The sequence below is a fragment of the Delphinus delphis genome, chromosome X (genome assembly GCF_949987515.2).
Source record: "Delphinus delphis chromosome X, mDelDel1.2, whole genome shotgun sequence".
Lineage (NCBI taxonomy): Eukaryota > Metazoa > Chordata > Mammalia > Artiodactyla > Delphinidae > Delphinus > Delphinus delphis.
Genome location: NC_082704.1, coordinates 68,942,266 through 68,956,922, shown reverse-complemented (window position 1 = coordinate 68,956,922; position 14,657 = coordinate 68,942,266). Strand labels below are relative to the sequence as shown.

General features: G+C 41.6%; 1 protein-coding gene and 1 pseudogene across 4 annotated transcripts in view; one reads left to right on the top strand and one right to left on the bottom strand.

The window, feature by feature from the left end:
* Positions 1-14,657, top strand: part of DLG3 (discs large MAGUK scaffold protein 3) — a 56,644-nt gene that overhangs the window by 9,773 nt on the left and 32,214 nt on the right. Inside the window, exon 1 of one of the 4 annotated variants that reach the window (XM_060002429.1) lies at positions 17-129. The exons of the other annotated variants lie outside the window; for them this stretch is intronic. The gene's annotated coding sequence lies outside the window, so the exon portion shown is untranslated. Of the gene's footprint in view, positions 1-16; positions 130-14,657 lie in introns of those variants that run through there. 4 annotated transcript variants of the gene reach the window in all.
* LOC132417913 (chromobox protein homolog 3-like) lies at positions 12,293-13,528 on the bottom strand (annotated as a pseudogene).

The following is a 14,657-nucleotide window of genomic DNA, read 5'->3' as shown; positions in this document are numbered from 1 at the left end:
CTCCTCCCCCTCCTCCCCCCCTCCTCCCGCGTGCCCCGCTTTGTGTCCGTGGTCTCCCGCGCGGGACAGAGGGGCCGGCCGGAGCTGGCGGTTTCTCAGCACTAGACCTGGACTCCGACCCGGCGCCAGGTGAGGTGGGGCGGACGGGGGTCAGGCCCCCTCACAGTCCCCCCTAGCCTCTCTACGGTTCTGTTCTCAGACTTTCTCTTTTCCCACACTGCGCCCCCAACTCTGAGCTCTCCCCGGAATCCCTGGGTCGCGTTTGGAGCCCCTCCCGAGGGTCCCTCGCGGCCCCGCGGAGCAATGCGCGCGGCTGAGCCCCGGCCGGCCGGCCTCCACCTCTTGGCCATCACCTCTCCCCACCCACGAACTCTGCCCCTTCTCGCCTGGGACCTCTGTCCGCCCCCCACTCTCCTTCCTGCCGGCGGCTGCGCCCCCAGCAGCTCCCTAATCTCGGTCCTCAGAGGAATTTTCTCCGTCTTCCCCTCCCCCACATCCGTTACTACGCCTCCTTTCCCCCCCACCCCGACCTGGCGACCTCTGGGAACCCCCGAGGTGGGCTTGGTGTTCTCGGGCCCCCCCCCCCATGCCCGCTTTTGTTTGCCAGCGTTTTGCGACTGTCGCCGACTCCTTTCGCCTCCCCCTCCTCTTTGTAAGGCCGGCCTTTGTCCCTTAGGGCAGGTGCTCTGTTCCGTGATGAGAATGGGGAAAGGCTGGCAGCCCTGCTGCAAAGCCGTGAGGGATCGAAAGCGCCTACCTTTGTCCTTTCCGCTGCCCCCCTACCCCTTGTTCAGCGCCTCAAGCCAGGAGCCTGAAGGCCAACAAGAGAGGGGCCTGCAACCTTATGCACTAGGCCCTTTTGATGGGGACAAGTGTAGGGAGATGACTAACAGGAGAGCTTGTTGGTCTGAGGTAGTAGGAAAGAGGGATGCAAATGGACACTTTGAGTCATTTCTTTCCATGTTGGGTGTCCCGCTTAATGACAAGAAACACACATTAGGGTTATTGTTTTTATGATGCTTGGGCGTGCTGTTTGCTTCTCAGTGTAGAGCTCACCATCTGATTTTTATTAGCAACCAATATTTATCCATTTCATGGCCACAACTTAGGCAACGTAGGTTCTGCAAAGAAAATGGTTTCTCTTGCATATTTGTGTGTGTGTGAAGGAGAAATTGATGTGTTTCTTTCGGTTTTGCTCACTGATGCTGGGCACATGGAAACAATACTGTGAATTTGGTGGTAGTATGTTGGAAACTGGTGACTACATGTTTCTCCGAGTTTTGTTAGGAGAATGTAATTGATTTGCATAAAAAGCTGCAAGTTGTCCTGGCTAAAGGGATTCCTTCAGTGTTCATTGCTCTCTGGGCATATTTCTGAGCATTTTTGATGTTTGTCGGGGTGCTGTCTTATGCTAGGTCTCTCTACCATTTGCCAAACAAAGCCTTTCTTCTCTTAGGATTTAGTTGAACTACTGTTGTTAAGTCTCTGCCACCCCAATCTCATTTCTTCCTTTGGTTTGGAAAATCCAACAGGGCCCCAACATGCAAAAGCTTTTTTTATTTTCCATTCAAAAATGGACCCTTGGAAACAGGTCCAGAGAGACTATCAAGCATTCCGTGTTGGGCTCTGAATTTTCTTTGATAAAATGATAGTTTTTAAGAATAAGGACTCCATGTTGATCATTTTATAATTATGTTAAATACTGTTCTTTGGAGGATTGCATCACATAGGCATTTACAAAATGAGTAATCCAAATATATGTTTGTTGGCTAAAATGGCAGAGACTTTGTATGTTATTGGCCAAGTAAGTGTTCATCATTTGTATTTTTTTCACATGGAATGTGGGAGCTGGAAAGGATCACGTAGTCCAACCCCTCATTGTGCAAACCAGAACAGCGACAGGAGAGCAGGGACATGACTTGCCTAAGGTCATGAAGGGAAAGTTGCCGAGGGTCAGCAATCAGTTTAATCCTGAAGTCCACCAGCTGGGACAAATCGTGCTTGGGAATACCTGAGAAACCTAAGACCTAGTTGGAGCAGAGGAAAGGAACTGGGAAAATAATAGAAGAGAGGGTGAGGGAAAGATTAGAGTGGTGTCCATGGTGGCCCTTGAGGCACCATTGCCAAACCAGTGCAGCCTTTAGCTAGATATCCTTTAGTACGAGAGCTTAAAAAAAATAGCCTTGACTAATTAGAGCAATCAGAGTAAGAACAATTTTTCTCCTTTTTTAACAGCTTAATTGAGATATGATTCATACACCATACAATGCATCCATTTAGGTGTGCAATTCAGTGGCTTTTAGTGTATTCACAGAATTGTGCATTCATCATCATAGTCGATTTTAGAACATTTTCATTACCCCTCTCTTTTGAATACATAGAGATGGTACAAGCATTGGAAGGGTGATAGGTGTAGGACAGTTGCTTCCTGATGTATCTCATCTGGGCAGTTAGGGGCTGGATGGCAGCTCTGACTTTGCTCTAACTGTGAGATTCTTTCATATATCTGGTTGCTTAATGGGTTGAACCCATAATGAAGATAGGAACCTTGTCTATCTATTTAAACTTTGTATTGTGCCTAAGCATGGGTGCTTTACAAATATTTGTATGATGAAGCTTTGGAAAATATTAAAATAGATATAGAAGTGCCAAATGATAAGCTACTACAGTGAGAGATGCTGTTTAATAGTTTCACTCCTGACTGCTCCAAACTGTTGTGGACACAGCAATCCTACCTATTTAGCTAAAAATAGCATGATGTTCTTGGGCATGTATAATCCTGCTTAAAATTCAAATTGAAAATTGAAACAACTGGCTCTTGGCAGAGGCTCTCTTCCAATCTATTCTAAAATGAAAAATATTTTTCTGTGACTTGTGGAATTGCTCCACCAAGGGAAGGATGGTTTTCATGTTATAACATTTTGATTTAGAAACTATCTCCTACATTTTCCACCCTAGTTGCTTTGTGTCAGCCTCTGTTTATAAACTCAGCTAGTATTTTTCTGGAAAGCCCTTTTGTTTTTAGCATAGATTCTGAACCCCAAATCAGGAGGTGAGCCAGAAATTGGTCACTAAGGTAGCTAAACTGGGAACTGATCCTTTGTGACTAGTCTTTTCAACTGGAATATAAATCCATACAGGCTGGGGGTACAGGGAATGAGAAAGAACTAGGGTTTTCCATACTTATTTTAAAGTGCTGAAGAAGCACACTTTTCACCATGGAAACACCTTCAGTAAGGCCTGGAAGAGTGTAAGGATAAGTGTTGGTAATAACTTGAAAGCATAAAAGGGATATTTTCCCCATAACATTTAAGTTTACCACCCCATCTCCCCTGTTTGAGAATGAGAGATGTAAACATAGGTGCCACCCTATCAGCATGATCTCTTTTGAGAGCACAGAGGTGAAAGTTTATCAAGGCAAAGAATCAAAGTTCTGAAACTCCTGTTGCCATCCTAAAAGAAGGCTAATGTAGGGAGGGAAGAAAATGAATTCCTGTTAACAGCATTTCTACACTGAACAATTTGAAGGCAGCTACCATTGTATTTTTCTTTGTGCCCCAGCACCTAGTCCAGAGCTTGGCACATGTTTTGTTGAATTATTGAGTATGTCTGCATTCTAGATGGCTTTGTAAGCATTAATCTTCAGGATATCCCTGTGGGATAGGTGGTATTATCCCTATTTTACAGATGAGGAAAGTGAGGATCAGAGAGGTTGAGTGACTTGATCAAGATCCCACAGCCAGTAAGGGGCATAATCACAATTTGAAGTCAGAGTTCCTGAGAACTTCGTGTCCAGGGCTTTTGCCAAGAGACCACAATGACCTCTCTCCACAGCAGAGAAGCTGTGAGCCCCTTCTCTCTACCCAGAAGATACTGCTCTGAGACTCTTCAGGTGCCAGAAGCTGTTAACAGATGGACTAAAGCCAACTCCCAAATGTCAGCTTTTTTTTTAAATAAATTTATTTATTTTGTTTATTTATTTTTCACTGCGTCGGGTCTTCGTTGCTGTGTGCAGGCTTTCTCTAGTTGCGGCGAGCAGGGGCTACTCTTCGTTACGGTGCGCGGGCTTCTCATTGCAGTGGCTTCTCTTGTTGAGGAGCACGGGCTTAGTTGCTCCGTGGCATGTGGGATCTTCCTGGACCAGGGATTGAACCCGTGTCCCCTGCATTGGCAGGCGGATTCTTAACCACTGCGCCAGCAGGTAAGGCCCCAAATGTCAGCTTTTTAAGTCTTGATGACCACAAACTGCTGTACCAAAGGAGGAGGTAACCTGGGGGTAGAGGGGCTGCTGGAAGCCTGAAGGAGACGCCCCCTCTCCTGCAAAAGGAACTTGGACTTGGGAAGACTACCATAGAATGATATTGTGGGGGGAACCTCAGGAGGAGCCAAAAGATGGGAATTGGTTGGCTTGACTTAACAGCAAATGTGTGCAGGCCTAAGAATACTAATGCAGTAAATAGGAATTTCCCATTTCTTCAAGTGAAATAGAGTTGTATTTGTCATTCATTTTTTTATGAACTTACAGTTCACTCATTTAAGGGTGTAATTCAGTGGTGTAAAATTCACAGAGTTGTGCAACCATCACAGCAGTCAATTTTAGAACATTTCACCACCTCAAAAAGAAAAATCCTTTAGCTGTCCCCCCAGCCTCTCCCCACCCCACTGCCCCACCAAGCTCCCCATCCCCCTCAGTGCTACTAATCTACTTCCTGCTTCTATGGATTTGCCTGTTCTGGACATTTTGTATAAATGGATTCATATATGGTCTTTTATGACTGGCTACTCTCACTTGACATAGTGTTTTCAAGGTTCATCTGTGTTGTAGCATGTATCAGTACTTTATTTCTTTTCAGGACTGAATACTATTCTATTATATGAATATATCACATTTTGTTTATCCATTCATGAGTTGATGGGCATTTGGGTTATTTCCACTCTTTTGGCTATTATGAATGCTATCTTTGAACATCTGTATGCAGTTTTCTGCATGGGCATGTGTTTTTATTTCTCTTGGTTATATATACCTACTGGATCATATGGCAACTCTATGTTTAACCTTTTGAGGAATGGCCAGGCTGTTTTCCATTGTGGCTGCACCATTTCACATTCCCACCAGCAGTGTGAAGGTTACAGTTTCTCCACATCCTTGCCAACCCTTATTAATATCAGTTTTTTTGATTCTAGCCATTCTGGTGGGTGTGAAGTGATATCTCATTGTGATTTTCTTTTCTTTCTTTTTTAAAAATTTTTATTTATTTACTTTTGGCTGCATCGGGTCTTTGTTGCTGCACGCAGGCTTTCTCTAGTTACGCCAAGTGGGGGCTACTCTTCGTTGCGGTGCGCGGACTTCTCTTGTTGCGGTGGCTTCCCTTGTTGTGGAGCATGGGCCCTAGGCACGCGGGCTTCAGTAATTGTGGCTCGCAGGCTCTAGAATGCAGGCTCAGTAGTTGTGGCACACGGGCCTAGCTGCTCAGCGGCATGTGGAGTCTTCCTGGACCAGGGCTCAAACCCGTGTCCCCTGCATTGGCAGGCGGACTGTTAACCACTGCACCACCAGGGAAGTCCTCATTGTGCTTCTCATTTGCATTTACCGAATGGCTAATGATGTTGAGCATCTTTTCTTGTGCTTATTGTTTTGCTTTGCTTAGTCCCCTGATTCTCACGTTGTTTATAAATTGACTTGAGACCCGAGCAAGCCAACTGTTATTACTCAGGTGATTAGAGGGAACCAGGAGGATAAGGGACTACCTTTCCACTCTTATCACTGTGTGCTGGAGGGCATGGGTATGGATAATTTTATCTAGGAATGCTGACCTGATAAAAATGATAGGGCCCACCTTAAAAAAAAAAAACAGAAAACCCTCCAGCTTATTCACATACCATACAATTCACCCATTTAAAGTGTACAACTCAGTGGTTTCTAGAATGTTCAGAGTGGTGCAACAGTCAATTTTAGAACATTTTCCTCACCCCAAAAAGAAGTCCTGTCCCATTAGCAGTCACTTCCCATTTCCCCCAAACTCCTCCCCTCCCCTTCCCTCGCCCAAGGCAACCACTGATCTACTTTCTGTTTCTGTAAAGTGTCCTTTTCTGGCTGGTTCATATAAATGGAATCATACAACATGTAGTCTTTTGTGTCTGTCTTCTTTCTTTCAGCATAGTGCTTTCAAGGTTCATCATGTTGTAGCATGTAACACTTCATTCCTTTTTAAGGCTAAATGATATTCCATCCTATGGTTATACCATAAGTTGTTTATCCATTCTTCTGTTGATGGACTTTTGGGTTGTTTCCACCTTTCAACTACTGTGAATACTGCTGCTATGAACCTCACGGGAGGTTTTTGTGCGGTCAAATATATACCCAATTCTTTTGGGTATATATGCCTAGGAGTGGAATTGCTGGGTCATAAGGTAACAACATTGAACATTTTTGAGGAACTGCCAGACTTTCCCAAAGTGGCTGCACCCTTTTAGGCCCACCCTGTTTTGCAGACTTAGAAGAGAGAAATATGTTAGCTTTCTTTTCAGTTTTGCCTCCTGGGGCTGAACTTTATATACAGGTGTGTGTGTGTGTGTGTGTGTGTGTGTGTGTGTGTGTGTGTGTGTGTACTCGTGTGCACTGTGCTTTTTTGTCTTCCATGTAGCCTAAGGACATGGTAGCTAGAGTTGGCAAAGAATTCTGAACCTAGCTAGACAGGTGCTTTCTTGTCCTTGTTACATGGTTTGAGGCAAAATCCTAGAAGCTTTGGTGTCTGTAAAACATCGATTCTTCTGATGGGGTAGAGTGATTAGAATGATATAGAGAATGAATTATTTCTTATTTCTTTATAGCTTTTTAGGATTTCTTTTTAATTTAATGTGCTGCTTGTTGAAATCTTGACCCTGGTATTTACACTGTTGCTTTGTTTGTTTGAAGATTTAGACTTATATTCCACAATAGGGTAATTGTTTTATTGGTTTTTTTAAAAAATTATTTTATTATATTTTATTTTTGGGTGTGTTGGGTTTTCATTGCTGCACGCGGGCTTTCTCTAGTTGCAGCGAGCGGGGGGCTACTCTTCGTTGTGGTGCATGGGCTTCTCATTGCAGTGGCTTCCCTTGTTATGGAGCATGGGCTTCAGTAGTTGTGGTGCACAGGCTTAGTTGCTCCGCGGCATGTGGGGTCTTCCCGAACCAGGGCTTGAACCCTTGTCCCCTGCATTGGCAGGCGGATTCTCAGCCACTGTGCCACCAGGGAAGTCCCCATGGGCCCCAGTTTTCTGATCTGTAAAATGAGGGGACTGTGCAAAATGATCTCACATGTTTCTTCTAACTCAAATCCTGTGTTAGATAAGTGTAAGTGAGTTGTGAATTCAATTCACAAGTTCCTGTTTGTACCTAGACTGTTGTTGAATCACAGTCTTGAGATTTTGTTTGTTTGGTTGGTTGGTTGGTTTTTTTTGCGGTACGCGGGCCTCTCACTGCTGTGGCCTCTCCCGTTGCGGAGCACAAGCTCCGGACGCGCAGGCTCAGTGGCCACGGCTCACGGGCCCAGCTGCTCCACGGCATGCGGGATCTTCCCGGACCGGGGCACGAACCCGTGTCCCCTGCATCGGCAGGCGGACCCCCAACCACTGCACCACCAGGGAAGCCCGAATCACAGTCTTGAGTTAATAACAGTCTTATTTTAATAAAGGTCTTGTCTTCCCCTCTTCTTTCCTGTGATAAGGCTTTCATCCTCTTGAAATAGATCTTTGTTTACTTTTCACCACTTTTCACTGAATTTAGATATCTTAAAAAAACAAAGACCCTAGAGATTTGGGGATTTTTCAACTTGATGAAATTAACACATTTTGTATAAATATGTGCATTGGGGATCTGGATACACATGTGTCCTTCAGATTTTCAAAAAGGAGAAAGAGAATTTTGTAAATCTTGGGTTAAATTCCAAACTAGATTATTAAGAGTTGTTTTTTTTTTAAATGTTGAGCCTTCTTTTAATTTATCTATTTTTATTTTTGGCTGTGTTGGGTTTTTGTTTCTGTGCGAGGGCTTTCTCTAGTTGTGGCAAGCGGGGGCCACTCTTCATCGCGGTGCGCGGGCCTCTCACTGTCGTGGGCTCTCTTGTTGCAGAGCACAGGCTCCAGACACGCAGGCTTGTGGTTGTGGCTCACGGGCCAGTTGCTCCGCGGCATGTGGGATCTTCCCAGACCAGGGCTTGAACCCGTGTCCCCTGCATCGGCAGGCATATTCTCAACCACTGCACCACCAGGGAAGCCCAAGAGTTGTTTTATAAACACTCAGAAAAAAGAAGTGGTGAGCACTGGAACCAGTATTGGTTCACTAAAGTCAAACGAATCATGTCAGACTGCCAAATTGCCTTGATGGACAGGGTTACTGGACTGGTAGACCAAGGAAATAGGGTAAATGTGGTATATCTAGATTTTAGCAATGCATTGGCAGGGCTTCTTTGGTCTACTCTTGGATAAGATGGCAAGGTGATAATAGTGATAATACATTTAAGTGGATTTGTCTGCAACTGGTTGGGTGATCCGTCCCAGAGGAAAATGATGAAGGAGTCAAGAGCAGTGAGGAGGGGAATTTCTAGTGCACGTGTGTCCTGGCTTCATCCTTGGGCCTGTCTTTTTCAGTCTGCCTCCCCATCCCCCTCAAATTATTTTATATTATAATATATATAATTTTAAAATATATAATTTTTAAAATTATATTTTTCCTGGATATATAAATATTACATTCAGATTTGTAGAAAATTGGAACATAACAAAATACAAAGTAAAAAAAGTTCAAATCACCTGTAAAACTACCTCCAGAAATAACCTCGTGTTTGTGTATATTTCCCTCCAAACTTTTATATATCATATAGTATGTATGTATTTCTTTCAAGACTCGGATCATTGTATTTAAGCAGTCTTATATCCATTCTTTTAACTTGGCATCATGCATATTTTATTAAAATGGTTTTTAATAATTAAACAATATTCCATCATGTGTGTGCCATAATTCATGTAATCATTCCCTTATTGGAGGACTTGTAGGTTGTTTGCAATTTTTTGATCTTATAAATAACACTTTGATGGATATCCTTGTATGAGGCTTTTTGTGAATCTGTGATTGTGCCTTCAGAATGAATTCTTTGGAGTGGAATTATTGGGCCCAAGGATATGAACATGTTTAAGACTTTTGATATATTTGATATATTTTGGTATATTTCTCCACCTCCACCAACCTTGCTAACATGGAGTATTATTTTTTAAAAAGCTCTGCAAATTGGATAGGTAAAAATGTTACTTAATTCATATCTTAATTTGTATTTCTTTTTCATAATAGAATTGAACATTTGTGTGTGTGTTTGTTTGTTCATCATTTTCTTTTTTTGTGTGTGGATTGCCTGTTCATACCCTTTCCCCATTTCCCTGTTGACGTATGTTCATTAGTTCTTACTGATACGTAAAAGCTTTAAAGTAGTTAGAATATTAGTTCTTTGTCATATATATTGCAGCGGTTTTCCCCATTTTGCTTTATTATTTTATTTTATTTTGATGTACAGATGTTTTGTTTTTATGTAGTCAAGTCTATCAGTGTTTTCTTTTGTGTATTTCACCTCTGCCCCTAGGTTTGGAAGGGCCTTTCCTACCCTGAGATAAAATAAATGTCTGCCTTTGTTTTATTGTAGTTATTTAATGTTTTTCTTTTTGCATTTAAAACTTTAACCTGCCTGGACTTTATTTATGAGGTAAGATAGGACACTACCTTATTTTTGCTCCAAATATTTAAGGAATACCTTGGTACCATTTATTAGATAATCCATCATTTTCGTGCTGTTTTGAAGTGCCACCTTCATTACACACGCACACACACAACCACACACACATGCTCATAATTTGGATTTGAGGTTTCTTAATTCTGTTCTGTAATATTTTACTCTGGGATTATCAGAGTAAAATATGAAAAATGACCACAGATGTTTTGACAAATAACCAGAAGGGTCTTTCTCTAGGTCTCAGTTTCTGGGTTCCTTCCACAGAAACTTGACCCAAAAGAGATTCAGTTGATACCCCAATAACTATTGTGAGAGAATTCGTGATCCTATTGGAGTGACTACTGTGAAGAACATTTGAATCTAGATTCTCAATTGACATAGTAAAACATAGAAATCAGGGAATTCCCTGGTGGTCCAGTGGTTACGCTTCCGTGCTTCCACTGCAGGGGGCCCAGGTTCGATCGCTGGTGGAGGGAAAGCCGCCGGCTGCGGCCAAAAAAAATAAAAAACAAAACAAAACAAAACATAGAAATCAGTTATATTATCTCAAGTTAGCAAGCTTAGTCATAAAATGTTGTGTGTTTCAGTCACTGTGTTGCAGCATTTCTGTTAAGTGGAAAAGATTGTTGTGAACAAGAGTACCTGCTACCTTCAGGGCAAGGTATTCATTCTCATGTTTTCTAGATGAGGTGTTTTGTCTTGGGGTGGTTCTTACATAGACTTTGACTTATGGGTTAAAGGAGCTAAAGGCTTTGTTAATCTTGCATTTGAATATACTATATGAAATTCTTTTGAATTAGAGAAAAGGCCCTATTTGAAGCTTTTACTCTGATCTGTTGGGTGATCTAGAACAGGGTGAGGAGAACCAATGGCCAGGTCCTATGAAAAACTTTTTCTTAGCTTGATGCGAGATCAAAGCATTTTTCATTCTACTCGTTTCAGACCAGGTGGCTGAATGTCATGGCACATTTATATAGTATAGCACTTTTGCTCAGTGGCCCTTCCTGCATAATCACTAAGCTCTTTAGGGGACAGAAACATCCAGTCAGTAGGGATAATCTGGATTTTTTTTATGGCATGCTGATATGGCTTGTCTTGTTTTCTGTTTTATTCCCAGTATCAGGACCCTGGTAATGTGTGTGTATGGGTGAGGAAGCACATTGTGACAGTGCAGGGAACAGAATACAATGACACTGAAGTTTCTGTTCTGGGTTAGTCATAGTTCCGAGCCCATTGTTCTAAAAGTAGAGCTGCAATTATTTTTCTTCAAGCAGCATTTGCCCATATGGAGGTCTGTTTGCAACTTTTCTGCCCTCTCATATAGCCTTAAATTCTTTTTATTGCAATTTATACTCCTTAAATTGGTATTTTTTTGACCCAAAGAGTTTAGGATTATTTGCAGATGTGAAGATTTCCTTCTTGTAGATCATATTAAAATTTTTTATTAGACTAGTCCTAGGTTTGATTTCTTATGGCCCTCATTGATTTGGTTCTAAAATCATAATTATGTCAAAATTAGAAGGGAACTGAGAAATTGTCTAGTTTTAGAGGTGTCAGATTCTTTTTTTTGAATATAAAACTTTATTGACCACTGTTCACCAGTATTTACAATAAAGTAAACAATATACAGTTGAATAACATTCTGATTACTACAAAGTTATTGTTTTTCCTGGCTTCTGCTGAACCAGTAACCCCAAATACTGAGAAGATTGAGCCTACATGTAAGGAATGGGTTGGGGTAAAGTTTGAAAAAACATGCAGGTCAAGTTTAGATTAGTAAAGTTGGTTCACTCATTTATTCCTGCAGATCCTAAATTGCCAGCATCTCTAACCATCTGATTAGGTTTCCATTAACAAGTCTGAGACATTCCATGTATCACAGTCTTTCAGTAAATACAGCACAGGGATTTCAACTTCTTATAAAAGAATGGTTTGCCAAAAGGAAGCTTTAAATGTCCATTTAACTAAGTCTTGCTTGGCTAATTAACACATACCAGAATTTTTCTAGTTTTTTCATTTGGGTTGACAGAGATAAAATTTTCCTTTCAGGGGTTTTTACATATAAAACTGCATTTATATGATGGTAGATATGGATGCAGATTCTGGTAGGGCTGCTTTAAAAAATTATCCAATTTAAATTGTTTACAGTAATTTGTCTAATTAATTACAAAATTATTTAATTTGAAAGGTTAAGACTTAAATTTTCAATTTAAGTTGAAGTGATTTCTTATATTGCTCAAAATGATAGAATCCCAGAAACATGGGCTTATCCATGGTTGTGAAAGGCTGTTTTTGTTTTGGTAAATGTGTTTAAACAATAACCAGAAAACCCCCAAACCATTTACATATGTATACACATACAAAAAACCCAGAATGGTCCTTAGGCATATATGAGTTAAATGCAAATTCTAAATTCTGATTGAGTAATGACTATGGAGATTTTCCCGCACATTTAGAAAAGCTGTTCTCTAATGCAGAGGAAGTAATATACCGTGGTATCAAACGTTCTTTTCTGCTAAAGGAAGCAACTACAGAAAGCTTTTATTTGTTCAAAGTAACCAGTGCTACGGATGCAAAACAAAAACAAAAACAAAACCCCCCAAAACCCAACAACTTCCCCAGTACTACTTCAAAACGAACATATCAAACTTGATTTTCATTAGAATGTAGTTATTTCTTCACACTAATAAATCAAAAAAATCAAGACCCAGATTTTTGATAAAAAAAATATATAAAAAGCAATGCAGACAATTATTGAGCTTCATCTTCTGGACAAGAATGCCAAGTTAGTCTCTCTTCATAAAAAACAATTACAAATAAAAACCACAGGGCCTCCCTGGTGGCGCAGTGGTTGAGAGTCCGCCTGCCGATGCAGGGGACACGGGTTTGTGCCCTGGTCCGGGAAGATCCCACATGCCACGGAGCGGCTGGGCCCGTGAGCCACGGCCGCTGAGCCTGCGCGTCCAGAGCCTGTGCTCTGCAACGGGAGAGGCCACAACAGTGAGAGGCCCGTGTACCACAAAACACACACACACACACACACACACACACACACACACACACACACACACACACACACACACACACACAAGCAATTACAATTTGAGGACACTTCATATTTGCCTCTTTTGCCAGCACCAAGTCCGCCTCATCTGAATGTTTCCATTTCCTGAGAAACATGAATTCTCCACTGCTGTCTGTGGCACCAATTATTCGCTCTGGGTTGAGACCTCTGGCAAAAACCTCTTGGTTTATCAGCAGCATCTCTTTTCTTCTTTGATTTGCTATCATCAGATTCACTGTCAGATAAAGATTTTCTTTTTGTTCCATTTTTTTCTTTACCAGCTTTTTGAGAATTAAGAAATGCTTCAATTAGCTCTGGACAATCTAAATTTCCTTCGGGTTCCCAAGTATTGTCTGCATCTGTAAATCCCTTCCGCTTCAGGAAATACTCCACCTTCCCATTCACTACACGTCGGTCCGGTACTTTTTCTACCACAAATTCTTCAGGTTCTGCCTCTTCGACTTTTTTACTCTCTCCATTCTGTTTCTTTCCCATTTTTTGCAATGTAGTTTTATTGGAGGCCATTTTTTACTGCAGACTTGAAGAGCTATTATTCACCGCCTCCGAGCTGCTCCGGTCCGGGTCTGCGGCTTCCGTTAGAGGTGTCAGATTCTTTAAATAGTAGGCCCCATAATTAGAAACTAACCCAAGTAATAGGCTTCATATTGTTTTATAGAGACAAGTTTGTGATTCCAAGAAATGTTGTGCTGTTTGACGATTCATGTACTTACCACCACACTGACAGGTATCTTCTTGATGGGCTTATTTTACTTTTGGCTCCATCCATTTCTTTTGAAAACATGAGCTATGTTGTTGGGACAGATGCTTGTAATTCATACAAATCCTGAGGGTTTGCACTCCAAAGGCAACTGTAGAAACCTAAAACACAATTCATACTCATCAAAATCTGTGACTCTCACGAGTTCTGTACATTTGCACAACGGGTGATTCCTCTGAGCTCAGGGCAGCTCAGCAATGGCAAATGAGGGCTGTATGAGTTTGAGATTGGAACACCTTCACTTCCATAGGAACAAACGAGCCTTTGGGCAGCTATTGCCTTGTATTGTGTTGATAGCCAACCAAGACACATGCTGTTATTCAGCCCTGTCTTCCCTACTCAGTATTTGTGTGGGGACTCAAGGTCAGGAAGTTACATTTCTCCTTTGCATTCTATTTGTATTCCCGTCTTTCCATTGTTCCTACCTGTCACAATCTGTGTGTCTGAAGTCTGTCATCCAGTTGTCTCCCCAGCTTCATTGTCACTTCCAAATTTGGTAGACATGGTTTTTATTTTATTTTGGAGCATTTACCTTTTATATCTTCATTCAAACCATAGGTAGTCAGTGCTTCATGCAGAGTAAGTACCCTTTTTTGCTTCCCATTGTTTCCTGTCTCTACAACATTTTCCTACCCATAATCAAATAGAACCACATAAGTCTTCTATGGGTTGAGAAACTGAGCCCCTTTCTGCTTTTCCAAATTACTGACAGATGTCATTTTTTATCCTGAGAAGACAGTTTTTCTGTCATTAGGAACGTAGATGCATTTGAGATCAAAGTCTTATAGGGGAGATGGATTTGGAGGCTTGGTTATGTGTCCATTTCATATTAGTGAATATTGTAGTTTCAGTCCTCTTTGATGCTTTATTAGGCTATTAAGTAGGTCTTGAAACCTCTGATATGTTAGTGTTTTGCAGAAGTGGTTTGTGGTTTTGTTGTTCAGTTTTTACCATTTTGGGGTCAGTGGAAGGAGAAAGTTTTGTATTCTTTTTTCTTACATTAGTTCCTGAGGAGTCAGAATTTGAGAATTACAGTGTCTAGGTTTGTCCTGTTG